Here is a 15,077-nt window from a genome sequence, read left to right as displayed (position 1 = left end):
TACAGTAAACCTGAAGGGAAGCATCGGAATCTAAAACTGGACTCACAGGAGAGGTTCAAATCATAGAAATTTAGAGTGTCAGTCCTCTTCTAGTTACGTCGGCATTGTGCCTTTTGTATTAAATTCGGATGCAATTTCTGTGTTTCATCGTCAATAAGAAGGTCCAAGGGATACAGTAAACCGGAAGTGAAGCATCGGAATCTGAAACTGGACTCACAGGACAGGTTTAAATCATAGCAAGTTAGAGTGTCTGTCCTCTTGTACTTAAGTCGGCATTGTGCATTTTGTATTAAATTCGGGTGCAATTTTTGTGTTTCATCGTCAATAAGAAGGTCCAAGGGATACAGTAAACCTAAAGTGAAGCATCGGAATCTAAAACTGGACTCACAGGAGAGGTTCATATCATAGAAAATAAGAGTGTCAGTCCTCTTGTACTTAAGTCGGCCTTGTGCCTTTTGTATTAAATTCGGATGCAATTTCTGCGTTTGAACATCAATAAGAATGACCAAGGTATACTGTAAACCTGATGTGAAGCATCGGAATCTAAAACTCAACTCACAGGAGAGGTTCAAATCATAGAATGTTATAGTGTCAGTCCTCTTGTACTTAAGTCGACATTGTGCCTTTTGTTTTATATTTGGATGCAATTTCTGTATTTCATCGTCAGTAAGAAGGTCCAAGGGATGCAGTAAACCGGAAAGGAATCATCGGAATCTAAAACTGGACTCACAGGAGAGGTTCTAATCATAGAAATTTGGAGTGTCAGTCCTGTAATACTTAAGTCAGCATTGTGCCTTTTGTATTAAATTCGGATGCAATTTCTGTGCTTCATCGTCAATAAGAAGGTCCAATGAATACAGTAAACCTGAAGTGAAGCATCGGAATCAAGATCTGGACTCACAGGAGAGGTTCAAATCGTAGAAAGTCAGAGTGTCAGTCCTCTTGTACTTAAGACTTCATTGTGCCTTTTGTTTTTGATTCGGATGCATTTTCTGTGTTTCATCGTCAATAAGAAGGTCCAAGGGATACAGTAAACCGGAAGTGAAGCATCGGAATCTAAAACTGGACTCACAGGACAGGTTTAAATCATAGCAAGTTGGAGTGTCTGTCCTCTAGCTTTTTAGTCGGCATTATGCCTTTTGTATTAAATTCGGATTCAATTTCTGTGTTTCATCGTCAATAAGAAGGTCCAAGGGATACAATAACCGGAAGTGAAGCATCGGAATCTAAAACTGGACTCACAAGAGAGGTTTAAATCAAAGAAAATTAGAGTGTCTGTCCCATTGTACTTAAGTCGGTATTGTGCCTTTTGTATTAAATTCGGATGCAATTTCTGTGTTTCATCGTCAATAAGGAGGTCCAAGGTATATAGTAAACCTGAAGTGAAGCATCGGAATCTAAAAGTGGACTCACAGGAGAGGTTCAAATCATAGAAAGTCAGAGTGTCAGTCCACTTGTACTTAAGACTTCATTGTGCCTTTTGTATTTGATACGGATGCAATTTCTGTGTTTCATCATCAATAAGAAGGTCCAAGGTATACAGTAAACCTGAAGTGAAGTATCGGAATCTAAAACTGGACTCACAGGAGAGGTTCAAATAATAGAAAGTTAGAGTGTCTGTCCTCTTGTACTTAAGTCGGCATTGTGCCATTTGTATTAATTTCGGGTGCAATTTCTGCGTTTCATCGTCAATAAGAAGGTCCAAGGCATACAGTAAACCTGCAGTGAAGCATCGGAATCTGAAACTGGTCTCACACGAGAAGTTCAAAGCATAGAAAGTTAGAGTGTCAGGCCTCTAGTACTTAAGTCGGCATTGTGCCTTTTGTATGAAGTACGGATGCAATTTCTGTGTTTCATCGTCAATAAGAAGGTCCAAGGGATACAGTAAACCTGAAGTGAAGCATCGGAATCTAAAACTGGACTCACAGGAGAGGTTTAAATCTAAGAAACTTAGTGTGTCTGTCCTCTTGTACTTAAGTCGGCCTTGTGCCTTTTGTATTACATTCGGATGCAATTTCTGTGTTTCATCGTCAATAAGAAGGTCCAAGGGATACAGTAAACCTGAAGTGAAGCATCGAATCTAAAACTGGACTCACAGGAGAGGTTCAAATCATAGAAAGTGAGAGTGTCAGTCCTCTTGTACTTAAGTCGGCATTGTGCCTTTTGTATTAAAATCGGATGCAATTTCTGTGTTTCATCGTCAATAAGAAAGTCCAAGGTATACTGTAAAACTGAAGAGAAGCATCGGAATCTAAAACTGGAGTCACAGGAGAGGTTCATATCATAGAAAGTTAAAGCGTCAGTCCTCTTGTACTTAAGTCGGCATTGTGCCTTTTGTATTATATTAGGATGCAATTTCTGTGTTTATCGTCCATAAGAATGTCCAAGGGATACAGTAAACCTGAAGTGAAGCATCGGAATCTAAAACTGGACTCACAGGAGAGGTTCAAATCATAGAAAGTTAGAGTGTCAGTCCTCTTCTACTGACGTCGGCATTGTGCCCATTGTATTAAATTCGGATGCAATTTCAGTGTTTCATCGTCAATAGGAAGGTCCAAGGTATACAGTAAACCTGAAGTAAAGCATCAGAACCTAAAACTGGACTCACAGGAGAGGTTTAAATCAAAGAAAGTTAGAGTGTCTGTCGTCTTGTACTTAAGTCGGTATTGTGCCTTTTGTATAAAATTCGGATGCAATTTATGTGTTTCATCGTCAATAAGAAGGTCCAAGGTATACAGTAAACGTGAAGGGAAGCATCGGAATCTAAAACTGGACTCACAGGAGAGGTTCAAATCATAGAAATTTAGAGTGTCAGTCCTCTTCTAGTTACGTCGGCATTGTGCCTTTTGTATTAAATTAGGATGCAATTTCTGTGTTTCATCGTCAATAAGAAGGTCCAAGGGATACAGTAAACCGGAAGTGAAGCATCGGAATCTGAAACTGGACTCACAGGACAGGTTTAAATCATAGCAAGTTAGAGTGTCTGTCCTCTTGTACTTGTGTCGGCATTGTGCATTTTGTATTAAATTCGGGTGCAATTTTTGTGATTCATCGTCAATAAGAAGGTCCAAGGGATACAGTAAACCTGAAGTGAAGCATCGGAATCTAAAACTGGACTCACAGGAGAGGTTCATATCATAGAAAATTAGAGTGTCAGTCCTCTTGTACTTAAGTCGGCCTTGTGCCTTTTGTATTAAATTCGGATGCAATTTCTGCGTTTGAACATCAATAAGAATGTCCAAGGTATACTGTAAACCTGATGTGAAGCATCGGAATCTAAAACTCAACTCACAGGAGAGGTTCAAATCATAGAATGTTATAGTGTCAGTCCTCTTGTACTTAAGTCGACATTGTGCCTTTTGTTTTATATTTGGATGCAATTTCTGTATTTCATCGTCAGTAAGAAGGTCCAAGGGATGCAGTAAACCGGAAAGGAATCATCGGAATCTAAAACTGGACTCACAGGAGAGGTTCTAATCATAGAAATTTGGAGTGTCAGTCCTGTAATACTTAAGTCAGCATTGTGCCTTTTGTATTAAATTCGGATGCAATTTCTGTGCTTCATCGTCAATAAGAAGGTCCAATGAATACAGTAAACCTGAAGTGAAGCATCGGAATCAAGATCTGGACTCACAGGAGAGGTTCAAATCGTAGAAAGTCAGAGTGTCAGTCCTCTTGTACTTAAGACTTCATTGTGCCTTTTGTTTTAGATTCGGATGCATTTTCTGTGTTTCATCGTCAATAAGAAGGTCCAAGGGATACAGTAAACCGGAAGTGAAGCATCGGAATCTAAAACTGGACTCACAGGACAGGTTTAAATCATAGCAAGTTGGAGTGTCTGTCCTCTAGCTTTTTAGTCGGCATTATGCCTTTTGTATTAAATTCGGATTCAATTTCTGTGTTTCATCGTCAATAGGAAGGTCCAAGGGATACAATAACCGGAAGTGAAGCATCGGAATCTAAAACTGGACTCACAAGAGAGGTTTAAATCAAAGAAAATTAGAGTGTCTGTCCCATTGTACTTAAGTCGGTATTGTGCCTTTTGTATTAAATTCGGATGCAATTTCTGTGTTTCATCGTCAATAAGGAGGTCCAAGGTATATAGTAAACCTGAAGTGAAGCATCGGAATCTAAAAGTGGACTCACAGGAGAGGTTCAAATCATAGAAAGTCAGAGTGTCAGTCCACTTGTACTTAGGACTTCATTGTGCCTTTTGTATTTGATACGGATGCAATTTCTGTGTTTCATCATCAATAAGAAGGTCCAAGGTATACAGTAAACCTGAAGTGAAGTATCGGAATCTAAAACTGGACTCACAGGAGAGGTTCAAATAATAGAAAGTTAGAGTGTCTGTCCTCTTGTACTTAAGTCGGCATTGTGCCATTTGTATTAATTTCGGGTGCAATTTCTGCGTTTCATCGTCAATAAGAAGGTCCAAGGCATACAGTAAACCTGCAGTGAAGCATCGGAATCTGAAACTGGTCTCACACGAGAAGTTCAAAGCATAGAAAGTTAGAGTGTCAGGCCTCTAGTACTTAAGTCGGCATTGTGCCTTTTGTATGAAGTACGGATGCAATTTCTGTGTTTCATCGTCAATAAGAAGGTCCAAGGGATACAGTAAACCTGAAGTGAAGCATCGGAATCTAAAACTGGACTCACAGGAGAGGTTTAAATCAAAGAAACTTAGTGTGTCTGTCCTCTTGTACTTAAGTCGGCCTTGTGCCTTTTGTATTACATTCGGATGCAATTTCTGTGTTTCATCGTCAATAAGAAGGTCCAAGGGATACAGTAAACCTGAAGTGAAGCATCGAATCTAAAACTGGACTCACAGGAGAGGTTCAAATCATAGAAAGTGAGAGTGTCAGTCCTCTTGTACTTAAGTCGGCATTGTGCCTTTTGTATTAAAATCGGATGCAATTTCTGTGTTTCATCGTCAATAAGAAAGTCCAAGGTATACAGTAAACCTGAAGTGAAGCATCGGAATCTAAAACAGGACTCACAGGAGAGGTTCAAATCATAGAAAGTTAGAGTGTCACTCCTCTTGTACTTAAGTCAGCATTGTGCCTTTTGTATTAAATTCGGATGCAATTTCTGTGCTTCATCGTCAATAAGAAGGTCCAATGGATACAGTAAAGCTGAAGTGAAGCATCGGAATCTAAAACTGGACTCACAGGAGAGGTTCAAATCATTGAAAGTGAGAGTGTCAGTTCTCTTGACTTAAGTCGTCATTGTGCCTTTTGTATTGAATTCGGATGCAATTTCTGTGATTCATCGTCAATAAGAAGGTCCATGGGATACAGCAAACCTGAAGAGAAGCATCGGAATCTAAAACTGGACTCACAGGAGAGGTTTAAACCAAAGAAAGTTAGAGTGTCTGTCCTCTTGTACTTAAGTCGGTATTGTGCCTTTTGTATTAAATTCGGATGCAATATCTGTGCTTCATCGTCAATAACAAGGTCCGAGGTATACAGTAAACCTGAAGTGAAGCATCGGAATCAACTACTGGACTCACAGGAGAGGTACAAATCATAGGAAGTTAGAGTGTCTGTCCTCTTGTACTTAAGTCAGCATAGTGCCTTTCGTATTCAATTCGGATGCAATATCTGTGTTTCATCGTCAATAAGAAGGTCCAAGGTATATAGTAAACCTGAAGTGAAGCATCGGAATCTAAAACTGGACGCACAGGAGAGGTTCAAATCATAGAAAGTCAGAATGTCAGTCCTCTTGTACTTAAGACTTCATTGTGCCTTTTGTATTAGATTCGGATGCAATTTCTGTGTTTCATCTCCAATAAGAAGGTCGAAGGTATACAGTAAACATCAAGTGAAGCATCGGAATCTAAAACTGGACTCACAGGAGAGGTTCAAATCATAGAAATTTGAGTGTCAGTCATCTTGTACTTATGTCGGCATTGTGCCGTTTCTATAAATTTCGGATGCAATTTCTATGTTTCATCGTCAATTAGAAGGTCCAAGGTATACTGTAAAACTGAAGAGAAGCATCGGAATCTAAAACTGGAGTCACAGGAGAGGTTCATATCATAGAAAGTTAGAGCGTCAGTCCTCTTGTACTTAAGTCGGCATTGTGCCTTTTGTATTATATTAGGATGCAATTTCTGTGTTTATCGTCCATAAGAATGTCCAAGGGATACAGTAAACCTGAAGTGAAGCATCGGAATCTAAAACTGGACTCACAGGAGAGGTTCAAATCATAGAAAGTTAGAGTGTCAGTCCTCTTCTACTGACGTCGGCATTGTGCCCATTGTATTAAATTCGGATGCAATTTCAGTGTTTCATCGTCAATAAGAAGGTCCAAGGTATACAGTAAACCTGAAGTAAAGCATCAGAACCTAAAACTGGTCTCACAGGAGAGGTTTAAATGAAAGAATGTTAGAGTGTCTGTCGTCTTGTACTTAAGTCGGTATTGTGCCTTTTGTATAAAATTCGGATGCAATTTATGTGTTTCATCGTCAATAAGAAGGTCCAAGGTATACAGTAAACCTGAAGGGAAGCATCGGAATCTAAAACTGGACTCACAGGAGAGGTTCAAATCATAGAAATTTAGAGTGTCAGTCCTCTTCTAGTTACGTCGGCATTGTGCCTTTTGTATTAAATTCGGATGCAATTTCTGTGTTTCATCGTCAATAAGAAGGTCCAAGGGATACAGTAAACCGGAAGTGAAGCATCGGAATCTAAAACTGGACTCACAGGACAGGTTTAAATCATAGCAAGTTAGAGTGTCTGTCCTCTTGTACTTAAGTCGGCATTGTGCATTTTGTATTAAATTCGGGTGCAATTTTTGTTTTTCATCGTCAATAAGAAGGTCCAAGGGATACAGTAAACCTGAAGTGAAGCATCGGAATCTAAAACTGGACTCACAGGAGAGGTTCATATCATAGAAAATTAGAGTGTCAGTCCTCTTGTACTTAAGTCGGCATTGTGCCTTTTGTATTAAATTCGGATGCAATTTCTGCGTTTGAACATCAATAAGAATGTCCAAGGTATATAGTAAACCAGAAGTGAAGCATCGGAATCTAAAACTGGACGCACAGGAGAGGTTCAAATCATAGAAAGTCAGAATGTCAGTCCTCTTGTACTTAAGACTTCATTGTGCCTTTTGTATTAGATTCGGTTGCAATTTCTGTGTTTCATCTCCAATAAGAAGGTCGAAGGTATACAGTAAACATCAAGTGAAGCATCGGCATCTAAAACTGGACTCACAGGAGAGGTTCAAATCATAGAAATTAGAGTGTCAGTCCACTTACACTTACGTCGGCATTGTGCCTTTTGTATTAAATTCGGATGGAATTTCTGTGATTCATCGTCAATAAGAAGGTCCAAGGTATACAGTAAACCTGAAGTGAAGCATTGGAATCTAAAAGTGGACTCACAGGAGAGGTTCAAATCATAGAAAGTTAGAGTGTCAGTCCTCTTGTACAAAAGTCGGCATTGTGCCTTTTGTATTAAATTCGGATGCAATTTCTGTGTTTCATCGTCAATAAGAAGGTGTTAGGTATACTGTAAACCTGAAGTGAAGCATCGGAATCAGAAACAGGACTCACAGGAGAGGTTCCAATCATAGAAAGTTAGAGTGTCAGACCTCTTGTACTTAAGTCGGAATTGTGCCTTTAGTATTAAATTCGGATGCAGTTTCTGTGTTACATCGTCAATAAGAAGGTCCAAGGGATACAGTAAACCTGAAGTGAAGCATCGGAATCTGAAACTGGACTCACAGGGTGGTTTAAATCAAAGAAAGTTAGAGTGTCTGACCTCTTGTACTTAAGTTGGCATTGTGCCTTTTGTATTAAATTCGGATGGAATTTTTTGTGTTTCATCGTCAATAATAAGGTCCAAGCGATACAGTTAACCTGAAGTGAAGCATCGGAATCAAAAACTAGACCTACGGGAGAGGTTTAAATCAAAGAAAGTTAGAGTGTCTGTCCTCTTGTACTTAGGTCGGCATTGTGCCTTTTGTATTTAATTCGGATGCAATTTCTGTGTTTCATCGTCAATAAGAAGGTCCAAGGGATACAGTGAACCTCAAGTGGAGCATCAGAATCTAAAACTGGACTCACTGGAGAGGTTTAAATCAAAGAAAGTTAGAGTGTCTGTCCTCTTGTACTTATGTCGGCATTGTGCCTTTTGTATTAAATTCGGATGCAATTTCTGTGTTTCATCGTCAATAAGAAGGTCCAAGGTATACAGTACACCTGAAGTGAAGCATCGGAATCTAAAACTCAACTCACAGGAGAGGTTCAAATCATAGAAAGTTAGAGTGTCAGTAGTCTTGTACTTAAGTCGGCATTGTGCCTTTTGTAATAAATTCGGATGCAATTTCTGTGTTTCATCGACAGTAAGAAGGTCCAAGGGATACAGTACACCTGAAGTGAAGCGTCGGAATCTAAAACTGGACTTACAGGAGAGGTTCAAATCATAGAAAGTTAGAGTGTCTTGTCCTTAAGTCAGCATTGTGCCTTTTGTATTAAATTCGGATGCAATTTCTGTGCTTCATTATCAATAAAAAGGTCCAACGGATATAGTAAGCATTAAGTGAAACATCGGAATCTAAAACTTGACACACAGGAGAGGTATAAAGTCAAAGAAAGTTAGAGTGTCCCTCCTCTTGTACTTACGTCGGCATGTGCCTTTTGTATTAAATCCGGATGCAATTTCTGTGCTTCATCGTCAATAAGGAGGTCCAAAGGATACAGTAAACCTGAAGTGAAGCATCGGAAACTAAAAGTGGACTCTCAGGAGAGGTTTAAATCAAAGAAAGTTAGAGTGTCTGTCCTCTTGTACTTAAGTCGGCATTGTGCCTTTTGTATTAAATTCGGATGCAATTTCTGTGTTTCATCGTCAATAAGAAGGTCCAAGGTAAACAGTAAACCTGAAGTGAAGCATCGGAATCTAGAACTGGACTCACAGGAGAGGTTCAAATAATAGAAAGTCAGAGTGTCAGTCCTCTTCTACTTTCGTCGGCATTATGCCTTTTGTATTAATTTCGGATGCAATTTCTGTGTTTCATCGTCAATAAGATGGTGTTAGGTATACTGTAAACCTGAAATGAAGCATCTGAATCTAAAACAATACTAACAGGAGAGGTTCCAATCAAAGAAAGTTATAGTGTCAGACCTCTTGTACTTAAGTCGGCATTGTGCCTTTTGTAATAAATTCGGATGCAGTTTCTGTGTTTCATCGTCAATAAGAAGGTCCAAGGGATACAGTAAACCTGAAGTGAAGCATCGGAATCTAGAACTGGAATCACAGAAGAGGTTTAAATCAAAGAAAGTTAGAGTGTTTGACCTCTTGTACTTAAGTTGGCATTGTGGCTTTTGTATTAAATTCGGATGCAATATCTGTGTGCCATCGTCAATAATAAGGTCCAAGGGATACAGTAAACCTGAAGTGCAGCATCGGAATCAAAAACTGGACCTACGAGAGAGGTTTCACTCAAAGAAATTTAGAGTGTCTGTACTCTTGTACTTAATTTGGCATTGTGCCTTTTGTATTAAATTCGGATGCAATTTCTGTGTTTCATCGTCAATAAGAAGGTCCTAGGGATACAGTAAACCTGAAGTGAAGCATCGGAATTTAAAAATGGACCCACTGGAGAGGTTTAAATCAAAGAAAGTTAGAGTGTCAGTCCTCATGTACTTAAGTCGGCATTGTGCCTTTTGTTTTAAATTTGGATGCAATTTCTATGTTTGATCATCAATAAGAAGGTCCAAGGTATACAGTAAACCTGAAGTGAAGCATCGGTATCTAAAAATGAACTCACAGGAGAAGTTCAAATCATAGAAAGTTATAGTGTCAGTCCTCTTGTACTTAAGTCGGCATTGTGCCTTTTGTATTAAATTCGGATGCAATTTCTGTGTTTCATCGTCAATAAGAAGGTCCAAGGTATACAGTGAACCTGAAGTAAAGCATCCGAATCTAAAACTGGAGTCACAGGAGAGGTACAAACCATAGAAAGTTAGAGTGTCACTCCCCTTGTACTTATGTCGACATTGTGCCTTTGTATTAAATTGGGATGCAATTTCTGTGTTTCATCGTCAATAAGAAGGTCCAAGGGATACAGTAAACCTGAAGTGAATCATCGGAATCTAAAACTGGACTTACAGAAGAAGTTTAAATCAAAGAAAATTAGCGTGTCTGTCCTCTTGTACTTAAGTCGGCGTTGTGCCTTATGTATTAAATTCGGAAGCAATTTCTGTGTTTCACCGTCAATAAGAAGGTCGAAGGGTTACAGTAAACCTGAAGTGAAGCATCGGAATCTAAAACTGGACTCACAGGAGAGGTTCAAATCATAGAAAGTTAGAGTGTCAGTCCACTTGTACTTAAGTCGGCATTGTGCCTTTTGTATTAAATTCGGATGCAATTTCTGTGTTTCATCGTCAATAAGAAGGTCCAAGGAATACAGTAAACCTTAAGTCAAGATTCGGAATCTAAAACTGGACTCACAGGAGAGGTTCAAATCACAGAAAGTTAGAGTGTCAGTCATCTTGTTCTTAAGTCGGCGTTGTGCCTTCTGTATTAAATTCGGATGCAATTTCTGTGCTTCATCGTCAACAAGAAGGTCCAAGGGATAGAGTAAACATGAAGTGAAGCATCGGAATCTAAAACGGGACTCACAGGAGAGGTTCAAATCACAGAAAGTTAGAGTGTCAGTCATCTTGTACTTATGTCGGCATTGTGCCTTTTCTATAAATTTCGGATGCAATTTCTATGTTTCATCGTCAATTAGAAGGTCCAAGGTATACAGTAAACCTGAAGTAAAGCATCAGAACCTAAAACTGGACTCACAGGAGAGGTTTAAATCAAAGAAAGTTAGAGTGTCTGTCGTCTTGTACTTAAGTCGGTATTGTGCCTTTTGTATAAAATTCGGATGCAATTTACGTGTTTCATCGTCAATAAGAAGGTCCAAGGTATACAGTAAACCTGAAGGGAAGCATCGGAATCTAAAACTGGACTCACAGGAGAGGTTCAAATCATAGAAATTTAGAGTGTCAGTCCGCTTCTAGTTACGTCGGCATTGTGCCTTTTGTATTAAATTCGGATGCAATTACTGTGTTTCATCGTCAATAAGAAGGTCCAAGGGATACAGTAAACCGGAAGTGAAGCATCGGAATCTAAAACTGGACTCACAGGACAGGTTTAAATCATAGCAAGTTAGAGTGTCTGTCCTCTTGTACTTAAGTCGGCATTGTGCATTTTGTATTAAATTCGGGTGCAATTTTTGTGTTTCATCGTCAATAAGAAGGTCCAAGGGATACAGTTAACCTGAAGTGAATCATCGGAATCTAAAACTGGACTCACAGGAGAGGTTCATATCATAGAAAATTAGAGTGTCAGTCCTCTTGTACTTAAGTCGGCATTGTGCCTTTTGTATTAAATTCGGATGCAATTTGTGCGTTTAAACATCAATAAGAATGTCCAAGGTATACTGTAATCCTGATGTGAAGCATCGGAATCTAAAACTCAACTCACAGGAGTGGTTTAAATCAAAGAAAGTTAGAGTGTCTCTCCTCTTGTACTTAAGTCGGCATTGTGCCTTTTGTATTAAATTCGGATGCAATTTCTATGATTCATCGTCAATAAGAAGGTCCAAGGGATACAGTAAACCTGAAGTGAAGCATCGGAATCTAAAACTGGACTCACTGGTTAGGTTTAAATCAAAGAAAGTTGGAGTGTCTGTCCTCTTGTACTTAAGTCGGCATTGTGCTTTTTGTATTAAATTCGGATGCAATTTCAGTGTTTCATCGTCAATAAGAAGGTCCAAGGTATACAGTAAACCTGAAGTGAAGCATTGGAATCTAAAAGTGGACTCACAGGAGAGGTTCAAATCATAGAAAGTTAGAGTGTCAGTCCTCTTGTACATAAGTCGGCATTGTGCGTTTTGTATTAAATTCGGATGCAATTTCTGTGTTTCATCGTCAATGAGAAGGTGTTAGGTATACTGTAAACCTGAAGTGAAGCATCGGAATCAGAAACAGGACTCACAGGAGAGGTTCCAATCATAGAAAGTTAGAATGTCAGACCTCTTGTACTTAAGTCGGAATTGTGCCTTTAGTATTAAATTCGGATGCAGTTTCTGTGTTTCATCGTCAATAAGAAGGTCCAAGGGATACAGTAAACCTGAAGTGAAGCATCGGAATCTAAAACTGGACTCACAGGGAGGTTTAAATCAAAGAAAGTTAGAGTGTCTGACCTCTTGTACTTAAGTTGGCATTGTGCCTTTTGTATTAAATTCGGATGCAATTTTTTGTGTTTCATCGTCAATAATAAGGTCCAAGCGATACAGTAAACCTGAAGTGAAGCATCGGAATCAAAAACTAGACCTACGGGAGAGGTTTAAATCAAAGAAAGTTAGAGTGTCTGTCCTCTTGTACTTAGGTCGGAATTGTGCCTTTTGTATTTAATTCGGATGCAATTTCTGTGTTTCATCGTCAATAAGAAGGTCCAAGGTATACAGTACACCTGAAGTGAAGCATCGGAATCTAAAACTCAACTCACAGGAGAGGTTCAAATCATAGAAAGTTAGAGTGTCAGTAGTCTTGTACTTAAGTCGGCATTGTGCCTTTTGTAATAAATTCGGATGCAATTTCTGTGTTTCATCGACAGTAAGAAGGTCCAAGGGATACAGTACACCTGAAGTGAAGCGTCGGAATCTAAAATTGGACTTACAGGAGAGGTTCAAATCATAGAAAGTTAGAGTGTCTTGTCCTTAAGTCAGCATTGTGCCTTTTGTATTAAATTCGGATGCAATTTCTGTGCTGCATTATCAATAAAAAGGTCCAACGGATACAGAAAGCATTAAGTGAAACATCGGAATCTAAAACTTAACACACAGGAGAGGTATAAAGTCAAAGAAAGTTAGAGTGTCCCTCCTCTTGTACTTACGTCGGCATGTGCCTTTTGTATTAAATCCGGATGCAATTTCTGCGCTTCATCGTCAATAAGGAGGTCCAAAGGATACAGTAAACCTGAAGTGAAGCATCGGAAACTAAAAGTGGACTCTCAGGAGAGGTTTAAATCAAAGAAAGTTAGAGTGTCTGTCCTCTTGTACTTAAGTCGGCATTGTGCCATTTGTATTAAATTCGGATGCAATTTCTGTGTTTCATCGTCAGTAAGGAGGTCCAAGATAAACAGTAAACCTGAAGTGAAGCATCGGAATCTAGAACTGGACTCACAGAAGAGGTTTAAATCAAAGAAAGTTAGAGTGTTTGACCTCTTGTACTTAAGTTGGCATTGTGCCTTTTGTATTAAATTCGGATGCAATATCTGTGTGTCATCGTCAATAATAAGGTCCAAGGGATACAGTAAACCTGAAGTGCAGCATCGGAATCAAAAACTGGACCTACGAGAGAGGTTTCAATCAAAGAAAGTTAGAGTGTCTGTACTCTTGTACTTAATTTGGCATTGTGCCTTTTGTATTAAATTCGGATGCAATTTCTGTGTTTCATCGTCAATAAGAAGGTCCAAGGGATAGAGTAAACATGAAGTGAAGCATCGGAATCTAAAACGGGACTCACAGGAGAGGTTCAAATCACAGAAAGTTAGAGTGTCAGTCATCTTGTACTTATGTCGGCATTGTGCCTTTTCTATAAATTTCGGATGCAATTTCTATGTTTCATCGTCAATTAGAAGGTCCAAGGTATACTGTAAAACTGAAGAGAAGCATCGGAATCTAAAACTGGTGTCACAGCAGAGGTTCACATCATAGAAAGTTAGAGCGTCAGTCCTCTTGTACTTAAGTCGGCATTGTGCCTTTTGTATTATATTAGGATGCAATTTCTGTGTTTATCGTCCATAAGAATGTCCAAGGGATACAGTAAACCTGAAGTAAAGCATCAGAACCTAAAACTGGACTCACAGGAGAGGTTTAAATCAAAGAAAGTTAGAGTGTCTGTCGTCTTGTACTTAAGTCGGTATTGTGCCTTTTGTATAAACTTCGGATGCAATTTATGTGTTTCATCGTCAATAAGAAGGTCCAAGGTATACAGTAAACCTGAAGGGAAGCATCGGAATCTAAAACTGGACTCACAGGAGAGGTTCAAATCATAGAAATATAGAGTGTCAGTCCTCTTCTAGTTACGTCGGCATTTTGCCTTTTGTATTAAATTCGGATGCAATTTCTGTGTTTCATCGTCAATAAGAAGGTCCAAGGGATACAGTTAACCGGAAGTGAAGCATCGGAATCTAAAACTGGACTCACAGGACAGGTTTAAATCATAGCAAGTTAGAGTGTCTGTCCTCTTGTACTTAAGTCGGCATTGTGCATTTTGTATTTAATTCGGGTGCAATTTTTGTGTTTCATCGTCAATAAGAAGGTCCAAGGGATACAGTAAACCTGAAGTGAAGCATCGGAATCTAAAACTGGACTCACAGGAGAGGTTCATATCATAGAAAATTAGAGTGTCAGTCCTCTTGTACTTAAGTCGACATTGTGCCTTTTGTTTTATATTTGGATGCAATTTCTGTATTTCATCGTCAGTAAGAAGGTCCAAGGGATGCAGTAAACCGGAAAGGAAGCATCGGAATCTAAAACTGGACTCACAGGAGTGGTTCTAATCATAGAAATTTGGAGTGTCAGTCCTCTAATACTTAAGTCAGCATTGTGCTTTTGTATTAAATTCGGATGCAATTTCTGTGCTTCATCGTCAATAAGAAGGTCCAATGGATACAGTAAACCTGAAGTGAAGCATCGGAATCAAGAACTGGACTCACAGGAGAGGTTCAAATCGTAGAAAGTCAGAGTGTCAGTCCTCTTGTACTTAAGACTTCATTCTGCCTTTTGTTTTAGATTCGGATGCAATTTCTGTGTTTCATCGTCAATAAGAAGGCCCAAGGGATACAGTAAACCGGAAGTGAAGCATCGGAATCTAAAACTGGACTCACAGGACAGGTTTAAATCATAGCAAGTTGGAGTGTCTGTCCTCTAGCTTTTTAGTCGGCATTATGCCTTTTGTATTAAATTCGGATGCAATTTCTGTGTTTCATCGTCAATAAGAAGGTCCAAGGGATACAGTAAACCGGAAATGAAGCATCGGAATCTAAAACTGGACTCACAAGAGAGGT

The sequence above is a fragment of the Schistocerca americana genome, chromosome 2 (assembly GCF_021461395.2).
Source record: "Schistocerca americana isolate TAMUIC-IGC-003095 chromosome 2, iqSchAmer2.1, whole genome shotgun sequence".
NCBI lineage: Eukaryota > Metazoa > Arthropoda > Insecta > Orthoptera > Acrididae > Schistocerca > Schistocerca americana.
Note: the sequence above shows the minus strand (reverse complement) of the source record.